Source organism: Neofelis nebulosa, chromosome 13, assembly GCF_028018385.1.
Source record: "Neofelis nebulosa isolate mNeoNeb1 chromosome 13, mNeoNeb1.pri, whole genome shotgun sequence".
NCBI lineage: Eukaryota > Metazoa > Chordata > Mammalia > Carnivora > Felidae > Neofelis > Neofelis nebulosa.
In genome coordinates, this window is record NC_080794.1 from 19,333,866 (window position 1) to 19,359,062 (window position 25,197).

Consider the following 25,197-nt stretch of genomic DNA (forward strand, 5'->3'; position numbering starts at 1 on the left):
GATTCCCTCCAGATCATATGTGTTTGTGAAATGCTTTGCTCTCAGTCATTTTGATAGATTCAGTATTAAACTTGGTTTGGTAAATGTCAGAGAAATGACTACAGCTTCTCTGTTTGTAAAATGGTGTATTTCCTAGTTAGCTCTCTCCCATCTCATGGCACTTTATCCCATACTGAACATCACCAGTATCACAACTTCTAGTGGTGTGAGCATGTCAACAACTTTCCTCTGTGTCCCTGTTGCTGTTCTCTTAATCAATGATGCCCTTTTCACCTTTTCCTGCTATTGAAATTCTACCTATATGTCAAGGCCCAGTTAAAACATCACCTCCTCTCTGCAGCCTTCCCTGACAACAAGAATTAATTGCCCTTTCTTCCAAGGCACAAGTTACTAATGCATCTCTTCTAGCATGAATTTCAACTGGGATTGAAACAGCACTTATTTGGTAATTTATTTTATATTACTTACTGAGTCACAATGCTTTAAGTACATGGATTCTTTCTTAGACATCTTTGTAACCCCATTAGTACCTAGAAAAGCATTTAGAATCTGCACTGAATGGATGTATAAATGAATGAATGAATGACTATTCATTAAATAAAAATATCTAAAATTAAGAATCCAGCATTCTTGAAAATAAAAAATTTTACAAACGATAACATTTTGGAAATCCTTTCACAGTATAATGAGGAATTAATTTTTATAACTTTTAAATCTGATAATGGTCACCAATCCAAGTAACTGGGCCAACAGGAAATCAGTTTAATAATCTTTTTCTCCACTTTTATGGCTTTATATTCAAATATTCAGTGTTTAAAATAAATTTCCTTTGCCCATTGTCATGCATCATCATGAAATTCAGTGGAAATATTTTGTTCTATACTTGGAATCCTCTAAAAGGTGAATTTTCTATCTATCCTGCCTTTTATGCCTTCTCTCTAATGATGGGCACCTCACCTTGCTGTGTTTTCTGACTTTATCCTCAACATCATTTAAATACTTCCACTAGTTTCATCTTGTAAAAATGTGGCATGGTCTGCATGCATGAGTGTGATATTGTCTCCCATGCTGACTTGGACTCCATGGCTGCATATAGATAGTTTATAAAGACAAGTTATATCCTTCTTTTGGGTGTTGCTCAATTACATGAATGCATGTCCTAAGATCTTGGTCTGGAATTAAGAGTCTCTTCTGAGGGTTATTTGGAAAATATCAACACTTCAGTATGTGGGTTTGTAATCAGTCTCTTAATTTTCTGTATCTGATCCCTATGACTGCTTGACTAAAAACAGATAAGCAAAAGATGGTTCATAGCAAGAGGAAGTTTCTCTGTGATTTCTCAAATCAAGAACTTCTCCAAACCAACTGAAAACTGAGTTTCTCCCAAGAATACTACTACTTGTATTATTCTGTCTTCATAGTTCTATTGTTTTCTGTCTTCCATTCTGGAACTAGTAAAAAAGTGAGATAAGTTTTGAGAATAACTGTTACCTTCCTTGAAAATACTTCACAGTAGGAGCGCCTGTGTGTTTCAGGCTGGTAAGCATTCACCTCTTGATTTTGGCGCAGGTCATGAACTCACAGTTTGTGAGACGAGTCCTGCCACTGGGCTCCACCTGACAGTGTGGAGCCTGCTTGGGATTCTCTTGCTCTCCCTCTCTATGTCCCTCCCCCACTCACTCTCACTCTCTCTCAAAAATAAATTAATAAACTTAAAAAAATACTTCAAAGTAAAATAAAGTCTTATCTAGTTGAACTGGTTTATGTTAATATAGTTGGAATTGGGGAAAGAACAATGATATTTTAATGTTTCTTCTAGTTTTGTGATTCTATGTTTTAAAGACATGAAAATAGTTTAGCTACTTCAAAAATATCAGAGATTCATAAGTGAGACAAGTTAGCTCCAAAGAACTTGAAATTGAGATGGCTCTTTGAACATGCCAGCAATGAACAGATACGATTAATCATGTGGGGGGGTATACTAAAAGATCATTAAATGTATCACACACACACACACACACACACACACACACACACACACACAAACAAAACAAAACAAAACAAAACAAAACAAAACAAAACAAAAAGAAACAACTCTGTGAATCCCCCAAGGTAATCTGGAAATCATCTCCAGTAAACAGAACTAAGGCATATCTGTAGTTGCTGTTGTCAGAAACTTCATTACTTGTATTGCCCTCCATAGGAAATGAAAAAAGAAAAAAAAAAGATATGAACAGGGAAAATGATCAGCCTGTCCATGAGAAATGGGAAGCCCACAGAATTAATAGCAAGTATTGTTTACATGGCACCCTCCATTAATGAGACCACCCTGGGGAGATGCTGGCACAGGCATCTGGGGCAGGGAGTACTCTGTGGTGTGAAAGAAGTCACTGGCACCAACACATTCTAAACAGAACGTACTCACTATTATTTATCTGCCTCTGCATTCATTCAACTCTCACTAAAACCACTTTCTAATTATTAACTTGACAGTAATAGAAGAGTTTACCTAAACAAGTGACTTGAATATTCCAATTAATGAAAATCATCACTCACTGTAAATTAATGCATCTATCTTAATTTATCCATCAGTTTCCCCTATAAATTTAGTTAAAATAAATTGTTCTGAATCTAAACACCAAAAAGTGTCCTGATAAAGATATAATGTGGACATGCTGAACCTCAGAAAAAATGAATAACCGTATTGCCAAGCATGAAGACTGTCCAACCATCTATTACTAGTAAAAGAAACTCATCATTAACCTCTTTGTCTTTTAAATGTTACATTGAAGTATAATATACATTGATGGGATTTCAGGTAGTTTTTGATCTGGTGCTATTACAGATGGTGCTGCTTTCAGGACGTTGGGGGTATATTTCAGGAGCAGAGGGACTAAGGCTGGGTATGACCTGCTTTGGTAGCTGCTACCAAAACAGTTCTTTCAAGGAGTTGTACAGGTTTCATTCTCATCAGCAATATGGGTTGCAATTACTACATAACTTCATCAGTGCTTTATTATCTTCTTTCAATCTACAATAAATAGTGTGGCTCTCTGTGTTTACCTAGTACATTGATTTCTTATGAATATTTTTAAATCAAAGAGTTATGAACTAAGAATGTAATTTGTTGCATCAAATACTGTATTAAATTAGCATCGCTGTATGAGCTCTCATGATGTATTTCAGTAAGTGATGCAGACACTTAGGTAAACAAATCTATTCCAACGAATCAATGGCAAATAACAAGTAACAACAATAATTTCCTAGCAACTAGAGTTTTAATGCAAAATGGATAATCCAAAAACTTCATTCATTTCTTCAAAGTAGAGGAGAAATAATTTTTACCACACTATAAAATATGAAACTCATTTATACAAAAAATGATTCCAGGAACTTTGATTAGAAAGTTTAAAAGTCCCTAATGAAAATTTCTGTTTGGTTTGACAGTGATTAAAAAAAATACCATCATTCAGATCCTAGCTGTCTAAGAATAAAAAGTTCTTGTCTCTGAAAATGATTTTTTTGGGAAAAAAATGTTAAGAAAATTATGCAAATATGCAGAAAGTGGGAAAGACAAGATTTTAAGCCTCTTAATATGACTGAAGACTGCATTTTCAAACCAAACTCAGCTTTTATAGCTATTATTCTATTAATCTAAAAACAATGACAAAATAAACAAAAAATATTATGTGCCCACCAGTTTTCTGATGTTAACCTGAAACAACTGTGACCTCTGCTGTCCACATGTGTTTGCACGTTCAAATTGTCAATGCAAAGCTCAGCATCATTACTGAAAATTCTTTGAGTTTCTAGTGAAAAAGGCTACTAGGAAAACCGATGCAAAGTCTAAAAATATGCCTCTGATTCTGAAGAAATGGACAATTCAGTAAATTCGGAGGGAAGAACAAATGTGTCAGTATAAAATAGCTCTGCTTTTCCTGGAAGCTTCCCTGTAAACTAGTTGTAGACACTGTGCCTGCCCTACTTCAGCCCGCATGTATGAATGGAGTAGACTGTAATGTAGAAAGAATGGCTCGAGATATTGTTTAAAAAGACTTATTAAGACATATTGTCACTGATAATTGCAACCTCTATTTTTATTGATTCTTCAGATTTCTTAGTGTAAACTCAGGAATTAATGCAAGTTTCCCCATGTACAGAAAAATATACTTAGTTGTAGATTAAGCATACTAATAGGTCCTCCCGATATCTAGGTGGCACTTTAATGTAACATTTAATGAGAAAGATTAACTGGGCATCTCATTAGACCAAAGCAGTGTTTATTTACATATGCAGTTTGGGATGAAGGATGTAGAAAAAGGGAATTTATTATTATTATTATTATTATTATTATTGAGCATTTCCTATATGACAGTCACTGTTATAAGTGCTTTATATGTATTTTCTCAAGCTAGTACTTGGGGCATTATGACCTATTGATTATTATCCAAATTTCAGACAGTCTAAGTAAAACTGTCCAAGGTTACATGGAAATTGAGTAGTAGAGCCAGGACCCAAGAGCAAGTCTACCTGACTCCACAGCATAGACTCTCGTATAAAACCATCCTGCCTCCCACATCCTACTGTATTTAGGATTCAGAACAGAGCACAGAGATCAGTTGTAACAAATGCACCACTCATGGGAGATGTTGATAAGGTGGGAAGCTGTGCATGTGTGGGGGGCAGGAGCTAAATGGGAAACCTCTTTACCTTCCTCTCAATTTTGCTGTGAACCTAAAACTGATCTAAACAACAAAGTCTTTTTTTTAAAAAATAGCACATAGAAACAGGAAGAAAAAGACAACTTTGTCAAAGATCAATAGGACATATTTTCCTAACTCTATGAATTAAATAGAACAAATATTTATTTATTGCCACTATGTAACTAGAACTTTGTGTTATTCTAGAGAGAAGTTAAAGTGTGAAGACATGTCACAAAAGGCAAAGTACAAGAATAGGTAATTTCCTAAGAGGAGAAAAACTTAATAAATCCTGGGAAACACATTCAATGTCATTATTATTAAAATATTGGATCAAGTAATAACGAGTTAGCAGTTTTTATTTTTCATATTGGCAAAAGTTAACATTTGGCCCTAGTAAGTATTGGCAAGGATATATGGAAATTGGTTGTGCTATATATAGCTAGTAGGACTCTAAAATGGTTCAGCCTGTTGTGAGTTGGGGAAGCAATTTCGCAAAGTCTAATAAAATTAAAAAGGAATAATCTTATGACTTAGCATTTTCATTTCTGGTAACATACCCTTAGAGGAATTTTTATACAGAACCTTGTGCAAGATGCATACATAAACATATTTTGCAGCATTTTTGTCATATTAAAGAAATAGGAACAACTTAGAAATTCAGCATTCAGGAACAGATAAATTAAATATGGCCTATTCATATAATGAAATACTAAACACCAATTAAAAGGCATGAACTATATAAAAAATATAATGTTGCAGAAAAGAAGCAGATGCAAAATAACATGTCTAGTGTAATAGTGATCTTATTTACCTGAACATGATGTGAATGGCTTCTCCTAGAACTATGTGGTGCTTTTACTAGTATTTATGGAGGTTTTTCAGATAGGTATTATTAATACATAAATGGTAGATTGATTGATCAATAGATAGATGGATAGATAGATAGATAGATAGATAGATAGATAGATAGATAGAATCTGTGTTTGCATGTGCCTGAGTGTGTATCTATGTATAGATGGTATTATTTACACATCTGTATTTATCTCTATATCTATCTGTTCACAAGAGAATAATGATGACCAGAAGAAAACAAACCAAGTTCACAATAGGAATGCCCTAGGAATAGACCTAAGTGATTCGAAACTAACAGTGGTTGATAAAAGGAACTTTAGTTTTATTTGTAACATTTTAATTTTCTTTAGGAAATGGTAGTAACAAAACTAATGAAATATTAATGCTATTCTGGGTGGTAGAACTGTTTGTAGTTATTTTTATTCATTCATCCAAAACGTATGCTATAGTACCTACAATATGCCAGCCATTCTCTCTTGGTGGTGTGAATAGAGAAGCTCAAGTCTCATATTCTGGTTTTTTTATATTATTAATTTTACTCTTATGTATTTTATTATCAAAAATTCAAAAACAAAATATTTTCAAAGAGATAAGACATCTTTGTCACCAAAATACACCTACAATGGAATGAGAAAAAGCTGACTTCTATAAAACAAACCACGGAAAAGAAGGAAAGAACATTTATGACAGTTAGTACATGGATAGGCATTTGTGAACTGAGGAACCTACCTTTCTGGCTTACTTGAATTCCAGCCATCCCCCACCTCAACCTGGTTTCAGGCTTTGAAAACGGAAAATCAGGGCCAGGAAAATTACTGTTAAGCATTTTATGCTGCTATTTTATGGCATCACCAGCTCCTACCAACCTGCTAATGAGCACTCTCAGAGCTTGATGTTTGTTTTTTTCTTTTTCCTCAGCACTTTAAAATGTGTCATTCTACTGTCCAATTGCCCAATGCTTTGCATAATTTCTGAAAAGGAATCTGTAGTAAGTCTTTTTCTTCTTCCTCCCCTTCCTCCTCCTCCTCCTCCTCCTCCTCCTCCTCCTCCTCCTCCTCCTCCTCCTCCTCCTCCTCCTCCTCCTCCTCCTCCTTCTTCTTCTTCTTCTTCTTCTTCTTCTTCTTCTTCTTCTTCTTCTTCTTCTTCTTCTTCTTCTTCCAGAGCGAGCAAGAGAACATGAGTGGGAGAGAGGGGCAGAGAGAGAGAGAGACAATCTCAAGCAGGCTGCACACAGAGGCCAACATGGGGCTCCATATGACAATCCGGGAATCAGGACCTGAGCCAAAATCAAGAGTTGGATGCTCAACCAACTGAGCCACCCTGGTGCCTCTGTAGTAATTTTTATCTTTTTTTTCTCTCTGTGTATGCTTATTTTTCTCCAGTTGCTTTTAATATTGTTTTCTTTATCATTGAATTGCAGCAGTTTGATGGTGGTGTGCTTTGATGTGGTATTCTTTGTGTTTATCCTACTTGGGTTCATGAGCTTTGTAGATCTGGATGATTATCAGCCATTATTTCTCAGAAGATTTTTTTTCCTCTCCCCCACTCACTCTGGGACTTCAATTACACAAATATTATGTTGCTTGATAATTTCTTATAACTCTTCAAGTCTCGGTGGGTTTTTGTCATCCCAATCACATTATTTTCCAGTTTTCATTTTGGATTATTTCTATTCTTATGCATTCAAATTAACTGATTTTCTTGTGCAGTGTCAAATCTGCTGTTAATTTTATACAAAGAGATTTCACTTCAGATATTGTACTTTTCATCTCCAGAAGTTGCAATTGGTTGTTTCAATTTTCCATCTCTCTCTTCATTATGTTTACATTTGGTTTACATATTTGAGACTATAGAGCATGCTTACAATAGCTGTGTTAGTTTTCTTTTTTATATATACTAATTTTTCTGGTTATTGGCCATATTCTCTGCTTTTTTATATATCTAGAAGTTTTTATTTGAATGATGAACATTTTATATTATTTCCTGCTAGATTTTGGGGAGGAGGGGATAGGAAGTTAAATTACTGAAGATCAGTTTGATTCTTTCACATATTTTTTGTTCTTTTAATTTTTTAAAAACCTTTTGTTTGTTTTTAAAATGATTATTTGAGAAAGAGAGAGAGAGAGAGAGAGAGCACACGTGGGGGAAGGACAAAGAGTGAGAGAGGCACAGAATCTGAAGCAGGCTCCAGGCTCTGGGCTGATAGTTGGGCTCAAACCCACAAACCATGAGATCATGACCTGAGCTGAAGTCAGACACTTAACTGACTGAGCCACTGACATGTCCCCTTTCACACCTTATTAAAAACTTTATTTTAAGGAAACTCAAGTAAAGACTACTCTTGGATTAATTTAATTCCACTTCTATGTCATGACCCTTCTGCAGTCTCTACTGAATGCCCAATATATTAAATAAGATCTCTCAACTTTGGCTGGTAGGAACTCAAATGATTCCCAGTCCTCTGTGAAATCCAGGAATTGTTTAGCTTTCAGATTCTTTCCATAGAACTTGTCCTTTCCTGTCTTCATAGGGTGCCTATGCATTCTCAGATTAACATTCACCTAAAACGTCAAAGGGAACCCTATGCAGGTTTCTGGCACTCTTTCTCTGGCCAGCTCTCTCCTACTGGGTACTATGCCCTCAAAACTCTTCCCAGAACTCCATTCTCTGTATCTGTTGTTTAGATTCTCACTTTCTCCATCACAGTCTGCAACTTACCTCTAGATACAAAGTCTGGCTTACATAGGGACATGTACATATTTTTTTATATTGAGTTGTATAAGTCCTTTATATATTTTTCATATTAACTCTTTATCAGAATATCATTTAAAAATATCTTCTCACATACAGTAAATTGCCTTTTCATTTTGATGATGATTTCCTTCACTGCACAAAAGCTTTTTATTCTGATGTAGTCTCAAGAGTTTAATTTTGTTTTCATTTCCCTTGCCTGAGGAAACATATCTAGAAAAATGTTGCAATGGCCAATATCAAAGAAATTAGTAGTGTTGAATTTTAAATGTGTATTTTCAATCACTCATTTTCCAACAGTGCAGACCCAAGGAGGCAAATATTTTAGTTTAATCAGAGTTAAAGTTTCATTTTGGTGACCCAGAATTATATGGCTTTCTATTTCATTCGCTAATTTGTTAATTTATATGTTCATTCCCTTGCCGTATATATTCATGTTCCCTATAATAGATGATAGATAGATAGATAGATAGATAGATGATATAGATATAGATACTCTCTTTCTTTCTCTCTTTCTTAGAGAGAGAAAAAAATATATATCTCCAAGGTAATGTACACCATAACTTAATTTGTTTCTTTTGTGTCTTTTGTATGCTCAAGGATTGTATCCTGAAGCATGCCCAAATTTCACCTTTGAGCTGGATATTTTAAATAACTTAACTGTATAATTCTCATATTTTTTACTTTTTCAACTTGGCCCATTTGTGTCTAAGAGGAATTACAACCTGAAGAAAATATATATATTTTGCCTCTGATACTACTCTGATAATTTCAGCAAATCAAATAAAGCACATGATGTTCATTTTAAAGTTGGTGTATTTTATTTTCAGAACAGGATTTTTAATCCATGGTAGAATATGTTTATCATTAAATACTCACAGATTGTTTTGCTACCATTGCCTATTACTTTTACTGGTTACACACCAGAAATTTACTATACAATCATTGTGAAAATATCAAGGGACACAGCTACACCAACGCATTATTACATTACACATTCTTTGGGTATTATCTCATCTGTTTCTTTAAAAGTGATGTAGCATAGCAGTCTCAAAGCTGCTTCTTTTTCACTTGAGATATTTTAAGAAGCAAGGGATTTTTACAGCTTATTTCTCAATCTAGAAGTGTTCCATCATTCTGGGGGGAGAAAGAGAGACTTCAAGTCATGAAAGTATATCTATGCTCTTTGTTTGCTTTTAACTTTAAAATTTATAAAGTACTACCTTCAAGCTTATAAAACACTATCAATGCATGAATATATAAAAATTATATAATAAATCAGGACTTAAACCAAAGAAAAAATTAGAAATTATTTTACAAAGTGGAATCTTATTACCATTCACACCTTCTTCATAAAACATTTTCCTATTCTACAAAGCTACAAAGTCATAAATTATAGAAATTGAAATACAATGAACCCAAAATCAAGGCCAAGATCTATGGTCTCACTGACAAAGTAGTGGTATTTTTCTTGAGGAAAATTCTCCCCTTCAATGAAAATCAATTCTCTAATTCTAAAAAATCATATATTTGTGGGGTGACTGGGTGGCTCAGTTGATTAAGAATCTGACTCTTGGCTTCAGCCCAGGTCATGATGTCACAGTTTGTGACTTCCAGCCCTGCATCGGGCTCTGTGCTGAGTGTGGAGGCTGCTTGGGATCCATTCTCTCTCTCTCTCTCTCGCTCTCACTCTTGCTCTCGCTCTCTCTCTCAAAGTAAATAAGTAAACTTAAAAAACAAAACCAAAAAGCCATATATTTGAGAGTGGGAATAAGTCACTGCATTCTTCATGTTAAATAGTTTTAAATTTGTATTGCTTTGACTGCTTTCTGCATACCTATTCAATTTTGTCACAGTCGCTCTTTTAAATACTGCACTAAGAACTTTAAACAATTATACAAAGGTTCTGACAAATGTGATGAGACCCGTGGAATTATCAATGCCTCTGCACTAAACATTCTACTTCAATCTAAACCATGGTCTTTACTTTCTTTGACAACATCATAAAGGGGACTCATTTTGAGAAGGTGTTGCCATTATGTGACTACAACTCATTACGTTTTTCACTATTAAATTTTCTATTAAGGACAGTTGTTTCATCCCATGAAGTTTTTATGTTTTAATTTTATTAATTAACATATTTTTGCTTTCATTCACAAGTACAATAAAAATGTCTCATTTTCAATGAATCAAGACTATTTAGGTTTTTTTTCTGTGTGTGTTTTAGGCACTGAAAATCATATAGGTTAATTCATCCCTTGCTGTCCTATGACTTACTTTTTATAGATTTCTAGGTCTTGAAACAAATAGGTATAAAAAATACTGAGTGGAGCAGATTCATGGCTCAGCACAGCTTGATTATCAGTCATTCCTATTGTCTGAGGCCAGGTAAAGTGCCCCCTCTGAGTTCCTGCAGCCCAGTGTGTTCAGAATCCAGTATACACGCTCTGAGCCCACAGCACTTGGCACAACACCGAATCCCCATGTTATGTTTTCTCCATGACTGCATCCTGAGGCCTTGACTTTTCATCTCAAAATTTCAAAATCCCAATCATTATACTTTCTGAATATGTTAGTTGAGCTATTGAACTGGACAAACCAGGACAAGTACAGAGACATGGAACATGATATCCATTCACGCAACAATGAAAACTCCCTCTAGCTTTCTTCCAAACCATCAGCTTTCAATTAAACAAGCTACAAATTTACATAAATGTTTATCTACTTTGGTAGATAGATAGATAGAGAATAGATATAGATAGATGAAGTTACACACTGATATAGAAAATATAGATAAATATGTATAGACATATTCACCTTTTCTGTAAGACTATTCTAAGAAATACTTCAGTTCCTCAAAACTTTTGCTCTCTGTAGTGTCCAGGCTATTGTATGTGAAGTTCCTTTACCTCGTCTTCTCTGGCCAACCCCCACTTGCCCCCAGTAAACCTTCTCTGACCCTCGTTTACCAAAGTTGGCTTTGCCTCTCTGTTTATATAATACCTTGAATTGCCCACTGTACTGTAAGTACTAGTTTAGTTGTCCTATCCTCCAGATTCTTGGCCCAGTGAGGGACAGTATGTTTATCTTCCTCACTCTTACCTCCCCAGAACCTCACAGTGTCCTATCATAGATAAGAGCCCATTAATAATCATTTGCAAAGTGAATAGATGGAGTTCAGGGCAGGCCACCCCAGAATGTGCCACTTTGGCATATGGGTTATTTCATCAAGGCCCAACAATCAAAACAATCAAAACCAACAGACTCAAGAAGAGCTTTTTACTTCTCCCTTGCCCATCTAAAGGAATATAGTCGGGGGCCCAAATCAGGAAGGGCTATTCCCAGTGTAGAAGGCAAGCACAGGCCCCTCAAGATGGGACGCTTTGGCTTGTGGACTATTTTGAGCTAAAGTCAATCTAGACCCTGTAGGCTCAGGAAAAAAAAAAGCCGCTCCCTTAACCAAATAGAAGAATCTAAATTAGGGATCTTTCCCAAAATAATTAGGGCATTAACAGAGATAGATTTTACGTGAGTAACTCATCTGGTTATCAGGGCAAATGTCTAATTACCAAATATCTGCTCTTAGTGCCCCATGAACTTCATTCCTTCTCTCTGAAGTCCCAGACCCTACCCCCTTCACCTTAGCTCAGGATGGCATATTTACCTCATCTTGCATGACTGTCTATAATTTCCATGTCTGTGTGGATTCCCCATACATATGAAATTAATCTCTCTCATGTCAGTTTGATTCTTAGTATAGCTAGAGGGACCTTGAGGGGGACAGGTAATTCTTCCTCCCAAAACCAGAGATAACGTCTTTACATGGTAAAGACTCATCTGCATGGCATGGTAAACATTTGTTCACCAAACATTTGCTCTCCCATGTTCTATGAATTGTCTTCCTCCCCATTGAAGTCCCAGACTCCTGCCCCCTTCTTCTTAGCTTGGGATGGCACATGAGTCTCAACTGCCTGTCTGAGAGCCTCACACACCTTTGTAGGGCTCCTGAACGTAAGAAATTTGTTTTTCTCCTGAATATCAATTTAATCGTTAGACCAGCCAGAGAGCCTAGAAGGTAAGAAGGAAAACTTTTTCTACCCCGCAGAATGAACGATCCATACTATTTATGGAAACTTTCTGGATTGCTCAAACTTTGATTAAAAGGGAAAACAAATGTTTAAATGTGAAAAACATTTTAGACTTGCATAGCTGCATACAATTAAAATTAGAATCTTTGATGTGTTAGGTAAACATGGAGTGCACATGGTATTTCACACAGTCGGACACTTACCAACATTCCAATATTTTATCTCAATATTTCTCTATATGGACCCAAGAGAAAAATGCATTTTTTCTGAGTTGTAGGCATGTACCTTTCTTTTGTGTATTTTATTGGGCACTTAAACGCGTAATTCTGAGAATTACCTCTTTCTCTTTTACCAAACATTACTGTTTAACTCTTACACTAAATTTTTTAGATGTATATGTCCAATTTCTCAAATGATTGAAAGTTTCTGAGGATAGGGGCTGCATGTTTCTTTGTATTCATACACTCTGATATCTCAGTGTTGGGTATTTTTATTTTTCAAAAAAGAATTTCTAAAGTTATTTTTTTTAATCATAAGAACTATTGAGGTCACCCAGGTTTATTTACTTCTCTGTAGATCTGCCAATATGCTAAATGTTGCTGAGCTTTACACCAGAGAATGAGAATGTTGGTATTCTAAAAACATTAATTCAGATTAAGTTCAGAAAACCCTCAATTCTTCCTGCCAATTACTAGTAACCTTTTATATTATTCCCTAAGTTGATTGATGTTGACCTAAAGAAATCCAATTCTTATTGCAGTTGTATTTCTCAGAGAACATGACTATATCAGCTATTTTTATGTCATTTCTGTTTTTGCACTATTATAATACATAAAATCTATTTTGGACGATGCATAATTTAAGATCGTTAGTAGATCTGCAACATAACTGGATGAAGTAAGAGACTTTGTTAGGTTTACAAAAAGTTAGGAACTCAGGTAGGGCTGTTGAGCAGAGCTCCTCAGGCATTACCATGTGGCATGTGCTGTTTACAGCATGGTGGCTAAATGTTGAAAGGGAGCCCCCAAAAAACAAACATTCCTGAAGGACAAGTTTTAGTGTGCATGTGTTATCAGCCTTTGAATGAACATGCTTGCTAATGTTCCATCCCAAAGTAACTACAGGAGTGTGCAGTCTAGTGGGGATGTATTGGGAGGGGGTCATCCCAGCGGGGAGATGTGTGCTATCGCTGACATGGTTTCAAATTGAAATACATGGTGATAACAAAAAGCTGACAAACTCTAAGTTGATTTTATCATATTTTTAATTTCTCTATAAGCAATGCCTGCATTCCAAGACTGATTGCCCCATCCCTTTTGGTACACCACTGGGGAAATGCATAAATACTGAAGGCGGAGTTCATCTGGGCACCATCAAAGTTGTAGTCTACCACAATGTGAGACTTTGGGCTCTCACATGGGAGAGGAAATGTTTTGAGGCAAAAGTCAAAGACTTTGGGAAATTGATTAAGTATAGCAAATAAAGGAGAAGAAGAGTCAAAAGTTATAGTGAAGAGTGTCTTAGCATATAGTTAAGGTCTTAGAATATTGGCTGCTTCTCAGAAATTAGAGAAGCAAATAAAATAAGATGGGCTTATTGTAAAATGTTGATAAAATGTACAGGTGGATATTCCCCAGATGTAATTGAAAATATGTCCCAAATTGATACTGGGGGGATGACTAGAAATATGGATGTCTGTTTGAGATACAAAAGCATGGAGAGAAGGATACGGAGGATGTTCAATCATTGCAGGGATGCTCACACGCAAAGGCTGATGATAGGAGAGTATGTCATGAAACGATTTCATGAGAAGGGACTGGAAGCAGGAGAAATTTTCAAGAAATGGGAGATAATTGGGCCAAATGTTAGAGGGAAATATGGTAATGGTGATATCTGAAAATAGGCCAATTAACTTAGCGATCAAGATGTCCCTTCCAACAGAACATTTCAGTTGAACAGTGCAGGGAGAATCAGGCTGCAAAAGTTTTGGAGGAGAATCTGCGGTGATCTACTGATAGTAACAGCACCTGGCATGTGAGTGATCACTATATAATTTGTATGGGCTTAACATACAATCCCTTATTTACTACAACAACCTTGTAAGGTAGGTCAGAATAACCACATTTCATAGTGTCAGAAAAATTATCTCAAACTTGGAAACAGGTAAGACAGTACTGCTTTTTTTTCAGTGCAATGCTAGACATGACTTTTATTGTCTGAGCAATTTACAAGTCTGAGAGGCAAAGGTTAATTCAAAGATTGTTGCCTAGTAGATATGCAAATAATTTCTCTCTGGTGGAACATGAAATGTCTGTTGGATATTAACCAAATTAGTATCTAAACAAGCAGCTTTCTTTTAAAATTCTTCTTAAATTGTTGATTACTCCTAACTTTTCAAATACTCTTGCTTATTTTGAAATCTTAGTTGTTCCCTCACAGCAGTTTTCAGGAGAGAGTAGCAGTCAAGGACTGGGAAGGTGGGGTGCCCCCAGCCTGGGCTAGAGATGTTCACATGCATATCTATACCCCTAAAGCAGGCACTCTCAATCCCAATGGGACGTTGGCTAAGGAATCTATCTCCCCTCTGACTCAGCACCTGCCCACATCTAGCCCTGTCCCTGTGGTCTCTCCTCAGACCTGGGGTTCATAAACATGCACAAGTCCTTCCATCAGAGGCTGTGGGATAACCCCCCCATCTGTGCTACCTTCATCTGAACCTCTCCACGTTCCGTTTCTTGGGGGAAATTGGAATACCAGGGAACAGGTGCCTCTTTTTTGTTTCTTGCCTACACAGTCATAATAAGTGAATAGGGGCTCGACTCTGAATTTCCATTTGGCTCATTATTCTCATGACCACCTTCATACCCAGCAGCTCATCAATGTGCAAAGTACAATATTAGAAACTTGATTTAACTAGAAATTATGAATACGAAGAAAGGACTACTGGCTAAGGAAGATGGCTTAATAAGGATAATTTAAACTCACTTTTTGCCAGTGAAGGGGAAGAAAAATAATTTTTCCTTTACTCTTCTATGTTCTTGACTGCCACCACCACCTCTCCCCCTCATGAAAGACAGAGTAACAGAAGAAAAGCAAACATATGTACAAAAGCAAACATGATAACATATGTGCCTCCTATGTACATGGAGAAATGCAGGAAAAGAGCAACTCCCTGAAATGGCCCAGGCCACCACCTTGAATGCCATCTCTAGGTACAGACAAGGCATGGGGACAAAGGAAGCAGTTTTGCAAGGTTACCAGGAAACAGTGGCCAGTAACAAGGGTTCACAGGTAACAAAGACAGTAAACAGTATAAGGTTATATGTCTAGTCCCTTCCTCCTCCATCCATAAGCGTTTCTGGAGAGTCAGCCATCCTCTTCCTGGTACAGGGAGGGAGACTCTCCTACAGATGGAGACTCCCCATATACATGTAAATACCTCTTACAAAAGGGTAACTTCTACTCAGTTGTCTGCTGTTTCTTAAAAATAGCCAGCTCAGAATAATCAATATGCCAAAGAGACATATTTTGGGGTTGTGTGTTGCTCTTTCACCAGGCATTCTACTATCACTTTCAGAGGGTTATTTATTGTTTATTTAGAAATTACAGCAGCCCATATAGGCAGGTGTTATATGGAGAGAAATCAGAACAACAGAGATACCTAAGTTCAATGCTCCTTTCTAAATTTTTTTTAAATGTTTATTTATTTTTGACAGAGAGAGAGACAGAGCATGAGCAGGGGAGGGGCAGAGAGAGAGAGAGGGAGACACAGAATCTGAAGCAGGCTCCAGGCTCCGAGCTCTGAGCTGTCAGCACAGAGCCCAACGCGGGGCTCAAACTCACAGACCACCAGATCATGACCTGAGCTGAAGTTGGACGCTCAACCAACTGAACCACTCAGGTGCCCCAATGCTCCTTTCTTTTTTTTTTTTTAGAGAGACAGACAGAGCATGAACGGGGGAGGTGCAGAGAGAGGGAGACACAGAATCGGAAACAGGCTCCAGGCTCCGAGCCATCAGCCCAGAGCCTGATGCGGGGCTCGAACTCACGGACTGCGAGATCGTGACCTGGCTGAAGTCGGACGCTTAACCGACTGCGCCACCCAGGCGCCCCCCAATGCTCCTTTCTTAAGTTACCAACACATTGCCAAATAAACATGGGGTGTTTCCACCTGTGCATGGGTTTGGTGAGGACAGGAAGGAAGTGGTAAATTAAATGGTAAGGGGACACTCAGGATCTGGAAAAGATATTTTCAGATTGAGTATAGCATGTGTGCATGCATTCTGGTACCAGAAAAGCAGCAGGTGCAGAGGGAGAAACTGAGGCTTCCAAGGAGACGGAGGGAAGCAGAGGAGTGCCACAGAAGGAAGGGGCAGGGGGCAAAGCATGGGGGGGGGGGCGGTGAGGTATAAGCATCATGGAGGAATGTTACCTGCTTTCCTAAGTCAGAAAGAAAGAAAAGAGGCGAGGAAAAGCACAGAAATAATTAGATGCAGCAGGGTGGCATTTTGGCAGGCAGCAGGAGCTGGAGGGATGAACGAATTCTCACTAGGTGACCTCAATCTGCTCAGGAAAATGGGAGACAAGGTCATGTGGTGAGGATCAAGGATCTGAGTTTGATTGGAAGGGACAGGACTGGAGCAGCCACTCCGATGATGAATTAGAAAGTGAACGTGATATAAATAAAAGGATTGCTAAGCAGAAGAGAGAGCAGCAGTGTTGTTACCTGGTCCAGCCATGCGGCCAGAGACTGGGGAGCGGGGGTTGGACAGAAGGAAGTTCATGGGAGAGGGAGGGCAAGCAAGCTTGAGACTGGAGAGGGGTGGGTGGACATAGGGAAGGTCACAGGAGAGGGAGGGCAAGCCCAAGTCCCAGGGGACAGAGGGGAGATCAGGGCAGAGGGAGGGCAAGCCCGAGACTGGTAGGGGTTGCCCTACCAGTGGAATCTTGCGGAATTCCAGGTTCCACAAGACCCCTGGAATTCAGATAGGTGGGGGCAGGACTGGAATCCCTGCTAAGTGTTCCCAGAGCACCTGCACTGCCACAGTCACAGCTTTGTCACAAAGAGATGTAACTGCTATTTTGCAAGTGTCCCCAGCTCAAGTGTAAACAGACTGAGGGCAGGGCTGTGACCCCCTTGCTGCTCTCTCAGAACAACAGGGGGCACAACCCACCTCATATCCACTCAGGGGCCAGAAAATAGTGGCTACCTGCTTGGACTTTGACCAACTGCCCAGTAGCCTCCAGGCTTTGTGCTGTGCTGGAGCTGGTCACATGTTCTCACCTGGGTTTTCTCCTGATGGATGCTCTGGTTCTCACGATCTGTGTCTCTCCTGACCTTGACCTGCCTGGATTTGTCCAGTGCACCTGTCCTTACCTTTCAGAAGAATTACTTGTTTCCAGGTCCACTCTTCTCCCTTGGCCACCAGTTCCCAGACATGCCTATCTCCATCCATGGCTTCAATTCGTAGCATGTGCTGCCACTTTATGCCCAGTACTGACCGTGATGCAGTGATAGCAACATGGGATGAGAAGAAAACATCATCCTGTGGTGTAGACAGGGTCCAGGGACAGAACTGACAATGCCAGAGTGAAAACAGGAGAGAGGGGTTCCAGAATCTGGCATCAGTAAGGAGAAGAGAAATGGAGGAGGTCAGAAACATGTCAGAGGCTGAAAGCCAGAGGTCAAGGAGGGAACAAAGAGAAAGTGGAGTGAAGGGCGGCCTGAAGGAAATAACTTACAAAGAATGCATGTGACCTTATGGGTCAGAGCAGGTGAAATGGAAAGCCCACTCTCCTGAATAGCTCAGCTCTGGCACCTGTGACTTCCTGGGAACATAGAAATGAACCTGACACTTGATGAGAGCATATGTTCTCACTTATTTTCATGCCCATAATCCTGGTGCATTGTAATTATCACAAAGGGGCTACGGAGTCAGGGCTGGTCTAATATCTAGAGTTAGAGCTATGAGGCTATGCATCCCCAAGACATTTGTTGAATATCCTTTTCATGCAACTCAGAAGCAACATGAAAATGGCTGCCCTCCTTTGGCAGGCAGTGAGGGGGAGGGGTGAGGGTAAGCTGTCCAATCCTGGAAGGATTTAGGAGGACTTCCAGAGCAGGAGTCACGAAACCAAGGCCTAAAAAATGATAGCTGTTTGCTGGGTAGGACAGCTCTTCAGGCACAGGAGAAAGAATGTCTCCAAATGCATCACTGTGAAAGAGCACCTTGTGTTTGGCAAACCACAGGTATTTTAGCATGGTGGCGTATAGGAGAGGTATCAGAGAGTGACAGGTGGTAAAACTTAAAAAAAAATGAAGCAGAAATTAGATGATTAAGATAATCATCTAATCATGATAAAACATTTGGCATTATTCTGTAGGTGAGAAGAAATATTCCATAAGAAGCTATAGGAACAGGGCATTTTCAACAAAGGAAATACAGAATTCATGGGGAACATTATGCTTTTCCAGGTATCAATGGGGTAAAATGCAGAAATGTAAATTTCCTGTGGGCATTTTGTAAACCTAGAGTCAATGTGTAGAATTTAAAGAAATGCCGTGCATACGGATGCCCTGTTATTTCAGGAAGGCTCTCTAGCAATGAAATGGTATCATAAGGGAGTGAGCCTCCTAGCACAAGATGTATTAAAGTGGAGGCTGGAGTCTGCCCGGGAAAAGCACATAGAAGAAGACGGTATGAAAAGGAGAAAAGATAACCAATAATAACCCTTCCAAGTGTAGGATTTTCTATTGCTTTTGCACTTCAAAATCAGAATGGTGTATGCTTCACAGATACTGAGCAGTAAGTTATCTGCAGCAAAATTCAAAATGAACTCTGACGTAAGCCTTTAACAAGCAGTTTCCAGGCCTCAGTGATTCCCTGAAAATACAGTTATATACCCAATTTCTTTGTCTAAAGAGCCTCTCCAACTTCAGAGGCTGAGATTTCAAGCTAAACGTCCAAAAAGAGAAAGCCCTAAATTATAGCTAAAATAGTTTAGCATTTTTAAAAGTCGGTTTTCTGCTGGTAAGGATATTTTAGCCTTCATTCCACAAAGATATGAAGTTAATTATATTCAAGATTTTAAAACCACCTTCTTGCAATCAGGGGTTTATAACAAGGCTTTGTTCTTCAACAAGAAATTGTTCCTATATTCCTCTTAGTCTAATTTGTCTTACTTGAATCATTTTTCATGGAGATTGAGGTGAAAAGGTGTGCCAATCTAATCATTTTTCAGCCCAAATGTGACAACTTCTCAGAGTTGCATTTAGCTTATCAATATGTTTAATGACATACAATTATTTGTGTTAAATTTTAATTATATAAAGGTTCTCAAATGCATGAAAGTCTATGAATGGTGTTTTTTTGATTTCATTTTTTCTCAGTGAAAGAGTATTTGACAGACTAATCTTTTGTGTTTTAATGTAATCAGTTCATAATGAGAATTTTGGAATTGGTTCTTTAATATAGTTAACATTTCTCAAATCCTGTTTGGTTTAATCCAGACAAATTCTGTAGTTCTTAACAATCCAGGCAAAAATACGATACGACCAGAGACAGTTTGTTTTCCTGCATTGCAATTTGTAAGTCTCCCTTATGGAAATTTAACTCAGGAAGGTGAAGGTCAGTCTCTCTGGAGAATTTGTGCCTGTGTGGCTACATCGTCACTTCCTCACCACCTGTTATGTGCATTCAGAAACTTTTCCTATGCCCTACGAATTATCTCATGGCAGTGTTTCCCAAGCCTGACTGCTCATCAGAACACTAGGAAAAAAAATTAGATGTCTAAGCCTTACCTAAGATTGAGACTCATTGGGTGTACGGGTCTGACATCTGTATTTTCTAAAAAGTTCCCCAAGGGGAAATGATAAAACAGAGCCATTGGCTGATGTGTCCAGATTTAATGTCAGTTCCTTGTTAGCCAAGTCTTTATTTTGTTGACATCTCATATTCTCTATAAATGTTCTCTACAGTTGTTCTGGAAGTTTCATATCAAAAAATGCCTGCTATAAAGTATCTCTCTCTACTTTGTCATATTGTATTTAAGTTTCTCCAATGCTTTTTCTACCCCTCTATTGGCTCAACTTTGGGATGTTTTCCCCATCACTAGCGTTCAAGCCCTGAGATAACCTCAGAATATTCCTTCTCCATGGTGCCAAACAAATTGTGTCCTCCATAGTTTACCATGTAGAAAAGCCTTCATTTATTTCCTGGTGAAACAGCCCTAAGCCTGTGCAAAACTTCTCCTATCTTTTAACCTTTTTTGTTTGTTTGTTTGTTTGTTTGTTTTGTTTTTTTAAGTAGGCTCCACACATAGAGCCCTATGTAGAGCTTGAACTCATGATGCTGAAACCAACATCTGAGCTGAGACCAAGAGTCAGACACTTAACCCACTGAGCCAGGTTTCCCAAAACGTTGTACTGTTAAAATCAACTTTACATAGGCATAATTTGCATACAAAAATGCACCCATTTTAAGTGGACGTCTTGGTGAATTTTGACAAACTGATGTATAAGCGTAATCACTTCTACAATCGAAATTAAGAACATCTTCCAAATGTACCCTGTGTCTCATTCTCCCCCAAATTCCAGCCTCAGGAAACACCTGACTTGCTTCCTGTCACCATAGATTAAATTTGGCTTTTCCAGAATTATACAGTACAGGAGACCCATGGACAACCTAGGAGTTAGGGATATAGTCAAAAATGTACATGTACCTTTCTACTCCCTCGAGAACTTTACTGATAGCCTACTGTTGATCAGAAAGAAACCTTACCCACAACATAAACAGCTGACTATGTATTTTACATGTTGTATATATTACACGCTATGTTGTTTCAATAAAGTAAGCCAGAGAAAAGGAAATGTCATTAAAATCATAAGGAAGAAAAAAATACATTGACAGTGCTGTGCTGCATTTATCAGAAAAAATCTGCACATAAGTGGACCCACACAGGTCCCACTCACATTGTTGAAGGGTCAGCTATATGCATGCTTTTGTGTAGAGCTGCTCTTTTTAAGCATAACCGTATTAGCCAGTGTTCTCCAGAGAAACAGGATCAGTAGGATGTGTGTGTGTGTATAGGGTTATACAAATGGGTCATACAATTTTAGAGGCTGGCAAGTGCAAACTCTGTGGGGTGGGCCAGCAAACTGGAGACCCAGGAAACAATGATACTGCACTTCAAGTCCCAGGCCTTCTGCTGGCAGAATATCCTCTCACTCAGAGGAGCTCTGCTTTGTTCTACTAAGGGTTCCCCTTATTAGATGAGGCCCACTCACATTATGGAGAGCGATCTGCTTTTCTCCAAGAGCACAGATTTAAATGTTCATCAATGAAACATTAATATAATCCAAACAACACCCTCACAGAAACATCCAGAATAATGTTTGACTACATACTGGGCACTGTGGGCCAGCCATGTTGGCACATAAAATTAACCATCACAAGTATGTTCCTCATATTCGTCTGTGTTTTACACAAATGAACAGATCGGTCCATTTAAATATCGAATAATATTCCAATCTGTGAATACGATACAGTTTGTTTACCTCTTCTTCTGTGGGTGGGAACCTGGATACTTCCAGTTTGTGTCTATGACAAGAGAAGGGGCTTGGAGCACATACATGTAAGTATTTGCAAGAACAAATGTTTCATTTATCTTGGGTAAATGTGTATGAGTGGGCATTACTGGGTCATATGATAAGTGTAAATTTAACAATGTAAAAACTGTCAAGTTTTTTCTCACGGTGGGTTTAAATTTTAAATTTCCAAAAGTAATCTAGGAAAGTTCTACCTGCTTTGTATTCTCGTCAAATTCTTGGTACTTTCGGTGTGTTCTCATTTTAGTGGTGACTAAAAGTATCTCACTGTGGTTTTAATTTGCATTTTCCTGATAACTAATGATGTCAGGCATATTTTTATGTATTGATCAGCATTTGTATCTTACTTTTAAAGTGTTTCTTCAAATCTGAAGCCCGTTTTTAAATTGTGTTTAGTTTCTATCATTGAGTTGTAAGTGTTCTTTACGTGTTATGAATACAAATCATTTGACAAGTGTATACATATTACAAAGGTTTTCACCCAATCTGTGGCTTGCCTTTTTTTATTTTCTTGCCGTTTTCATTAGAAGAGCAGAAGTTTTTAGTTTAGGTGCCTCCCTGTTTTCCTGTTTTCTTATAGTTTAGTTTTCATGCTATCTTTGCTTACCATAGGCCAGAAAGATGTTTTCCTCTAGAAGACTTTTAATTTTTGCTTTTACATTTACGTCTATGAGCTATCTTGGTTTATTATTTGTGTACCACATGAGAAGAGAACTGATATTTATTTATTTTCCGTTTGGATAGCCAATTGTCCTAACACTATTTTTTATAAGGCTCTCCTTTCCCCATTTAATTGCCTTGTCACCTTTGATGAAAATCAATTGACAAATATGTGTGGACCATTTACTGGTGTCTCTGTTCTGTTCCCTTGATCTATATGTCTATTCACATGCCAACAGAACACTATGTTGGTTACTGCAAATTTCATGGTGAGTCCTGAAATCAGGCAATGCAGGGCCTCCAATTTTGTTCTGACTTCACAAAATTGTCTTGGTATAATTTTCATTTTAACTCTAGCTGTCAATGCATTTAGTATTAATTTGATGTTTTTATAGGATGAAGTCAACGGATATGCATATGCATAAGCAGAAACATAGCACCCTCTTTCAATCCTGCATAATTATCCTTTTAAATTTACTTTTCTTAAACATAGTGAGTCTTCAGGGGTGCCTGGGTGGCTCAGTCGGTTAGGCATCAGCTCAGGTCATGATCTCACCGTTTGTGAGTTTGAGCCCCGCGTCGGGCTCTGTGCTGACAGCTCAGAGCCTGGAGCCTGCTTCAGATTCTGTGTCTCCCTCTCTCCCCTCCCCTGCTCATGCTCTGTCTCTCTCTGTCTCAAAAATAAATAAACAGTGAAAAAATAAATAAATAAAACACCATAAGTCTTTCAGTAGCCCACGTGCATGTGCTTTCTGTATTATGACCGGTATCATTGTTCTGCACGTTGAACTACTGTCAGGTTACATCTCTTCTCATCCTCATCCACAATGAACCTCTGCATCATGACTCTATTCCTTGTCCCATATTCTCCTCTCAAAACAACCTCCTCAATGCTTAAACATTTGAATTTCTTTAAACCCAGCCTGCTGCTGTCAACCCTCATTTTCTTAATCTTAAAGACAGCACCTGAGGTCTGACCTTGTCAGAGCTTAGATGCAGAATAATCACCTTATGACATGTACAAATGTCACTGCACATTTTGATGGCATTCTCACTGTGTCACAGCAAATCCAATTTCTGCTCTGCTCTCCCTGAAAGTTTTCTTCTGCCTTAATGATTCATAACTCATGTTAGCTATTATGAATCTTCCCCTCCAAACAATCATGACATGACTTTCTTAAAGTAAATCATGATGGGTGGTTTGCACTCATCTCCAATTATTTATTTTAAAAATAAAGGCTAAAAGAACAAAAGGAGGGTTGAATTTGAATGCCCTATTGTGAAGGACAGGCATGCTGAGTTATTTCTGAGGGTGGGATAAACTGGAGAAATTGCAAATTAAGAGCAGAGGAAACAGAGGAAGAAGAGGAGCTTTGCTCTGGAAGGAACAAGAATTGGGGTGACAATCAAAGGAGCAGGAATTCAGAGAAACAAGAAGAGCTTCACTTGCTTCACCAGCAGCCTCCCCACACCCCACAGCCTTTTCTCAGTAGTCTCAGTCCTGTTATTTGTCAGCACCATCATTTAAATGACCCCGGGTCTGAAAGCTTATGACCCTAGCCCATCCACCCAGCCCCCACCCCCGCAAGTACAAAGGTCACCACTGCCATTTCATTCTGCAACTCCATCAGCACCTGTCCTTATGATCATGTCCTTAAAAATATAGAAGAGACTACAGAATATGTTCCTTTTTCTTGATGGCCTTGTGGTCCTCTTAGTGTAAGAGAAAATACATGACACAGCGACCCCATGAGTTACAGCAGCCGCCCCCACCCAGGGTCTGAATTCACAGGAATTGAGCATAAGCCTTGACCAAGGCAATGCCCGCAGGATGCTTTAGTAAAATCCAGAAAGTGCTTCCAAAGAAAGTAGCCACACCACACCTGTCCTCTGTGAGCCCACAGACCGGACAGAAGGGGAGCCAAGCTCTTTTCCCTACCCTCTACTAATAACCAACATCTATGCATTTTGGAAACATCCTCACCAACACAACTATCTAATTCTTGATAAACCCTGAATTTTAGAATCAAAAGAGTCCTTTGGAAATCTTTTTACAGGTGTAAACATTAGAAAGAGAGAGAAGTTAAATGGTGTAAGACCACATGCAAATCTAGTCCAAAAAGTAATTAATGCTGGTTTTCTGTTTCTATCTTACCAAACCAATCGATACCAAAAATATTCTACACCCTCACCTTTCCTAGATCCTTTTGGGGATATTGTTTCAAGGGTGGAAGAAGCATTTCTGGAGACGAGAAATTTCATTCAATAAGAAATATGATATTGGCAGTACTCTCTGAGAGCTGATACAGGACATCGCTTCAAGGAAGCCCAATGTGCTGGAATGAACGATACCTGTGCCAGCTGACTGATAATATACACGGACATCCAATGCCTCCAAAATTAGAAAGAAGAAATTTCCAAAATATAGTGAAGAACTGAAGTCATTGTCTTCATCTATAAAAATAAAAACCTACTTAAATTTTCTATGAAAATTTTTTAGATAGAAAATTAATCATCAATTGTTTCTCCCTTTCAT

The 25,197-nt window shown here is 38.2% G+C and overlaps 1 long non-coding RNA gene across 1 annotated transcript in view; it reads right to left on the reverse strand.

Moving 5' to 3' along the window:
• LOC131492366 (uncharacterized) overlaps window positions 1-25,197 on the reverse strand; it is a 55,761-nt gene that overhangs the window by 17,158 nt on the left and 13,406 nt on the right. The gene's annotated exons all lie outside the window — the stretch shown is intronic.